Below are 1,855 nucleotides of genomic sequence, written 5' to 3' on the forward strand. Positions count from 1 at the left end.
TCTTCCTTCCTTCCTTCCTTCCTTCCTTCCTTCCTTCCTTCCTTCCTCCCTCCCTCCCTCCCTTCGTCTTTCTGTTCTCCTTTCCCTCTATTCTCCTTCTTTTCTATCCTTTCCTTCTATCCTCCTTTCTTACTATTTTTTCTATCCTCCTTTCTTTCTGTCTTCTTTTTTCTATCTTCCTTCTATCCTTTCTTTCTAACCTACTTTCTATCCTCCTTTTTAACTATTCTCTTTTCTTTCTATCCTCCTTTCTCCTCACTCCCTTACTCTCACTGCCTTTCTCCCTCTCCCTCTCTCTTTCTCTCTCTCCCTATCCCTTTCCCTCTCTCCTTGCCTCAATAACCGGCTGGTTCTCTATCTTCCTGCTTACCCCCCTTTCCTCATGCCTTTCTATCCTCCAACCTCTCTATACACCATCTATCAAAAGGACTTTCTATCCTCCTGCCTCTCTATACACCATCTATCAAAAGGACTTTCTATCCTCCTGCCTCTCTATTATCCGGCCTCTATCCTTGGCCACTCTATCCTCCTGCCTCTCTATCCAACTACTCCTCAGTCTTATGCCTCTCTTTCCACTGGCCTCTATTCGCTGGCCTCTGTATCCTCTGGTTTCTCTATCCGCATTCCTCTCTATCCTTTTTCATCTCTATTCTCTCCCTTCCTTCCTTCCCTCTTTCTTTTTTCTTTCTGTCTTTCCTCTTATTGTCCTTTTTTCTACCTTACTATCTTCCTTTTTATCTTGTTTTTTCCCCTACCCTTTCTTTCTATGTTGCTTTTTTACTAGCCTCCTTTTTATATCCTCCTTTTTTACCATCTTCCTTTCCTTCCATCCACATTTTCTAATATCCTCCTTTCTCTCTAACCTTTTTTTTACTACCTTTCTTCTTATCCTCCTATTTTACTAGCTTTCCTCTTTTCTTTCTAGCCTCATTTTTACTATCCTCCTTTTTTAATATCCTCTTTTCTTTCTATCCTATTTCTCTTTCTCTCTCTCTCTCTCTTTCTCTCTCTCTGTGTGTGTGTTTCTCTGTCTGTCTCCTGCTCTCTCTTTTTTTCTCTCTATCTATTTTTGTCTCCACTACAGGGGCCACAACATTCATAGAGTGTTTCATGTCATTGAAGGAAACCTTTATCCTAGAAGTCTTACTTCTGTATAGTTAGGCTCAGAGCATGGCCTAGATAAGCTCAGAGTGAGGCACAGTTAGGCTTCAAGTCACGCTTAGATAGGTTAGGATTTGGGCTTAGGTATACATTGAGATTTATTTTGGCTCAGAGTAGTTCCTAGTTAGGCTTGGAATCGGGCTTAGTTTGGTAGAATTTGGGCTTAGGTTTAGTGTGAGTTTTAGTAGACTCACAGTCAGGCTTAGTTAGGATCAGAGTCAAGTTTTGTTAGATTTGGACTCAGGCCTAGTTAGGCTTGGAATCAAGCCTAGATAGGTTATGAGTCTCGCCTACATAGGCTCAGAGAGGGGCCTGTGCTGCTTAGTTATGCTCAACAAAGGGCCTAGATAGGTTCAGAGTGGGGCCTAATTTGGCTTGGAGTCAGACTTATTTTGTAGTTTGACTTAGGTATAGAGTGAGATTTAGTTAGGCTCAGAATCTGGCTTAGTTAGGCTCAGAGTTGAGTTTTGGTAGACTCAGAATCGGGTCACCTTCTCTCTGGATTTCTTTCCTTCCTTCCCTTTTTTCATTCTTTCTTTACGCCTTTCTTTATAGCATCCTCTTTTCTATCTTCCTTGATTTCTATCCTATTTTTCTTTTCTTCTTTCATCATAGCCTCCTTTTTTTCCCACTTTTTAAGGTGTGCACTTTTATTCAACTGGTCTCAAGTCAGTGTACAGGTAAAGCCCTGGCT

The 1,855-nt window shown here is 41.3% G+C and overlaps 1 pseudogene; it reads right to left on the reverse strand.

The window, feature by feature from the left end:
* The window catches only part of LOC102860194, a 112,944-nt pseudogene that overhangs the window by 109,310 nt on the left and 1,779 nt on the right, over window positions 1-1,855 (reverse strand).

This window comes from Elephantulus edwardii, unplaced genomic scaffold (assembly GCF_000299155.1).
Source record: "Elephantulus edwardii isolate Elephantulus edwardi_28Jun2011 unplaced genomic scaffold, EleEdw1.0 scaffold00038, whole genome shotgun sequence".
NCBI classification, from domain to species: Eukaryota; Metazoa; Chordata; class Mammalia; order Macroscelidea; family Macroscelididae; genus Elephantulus; species Elephantulus edwardii.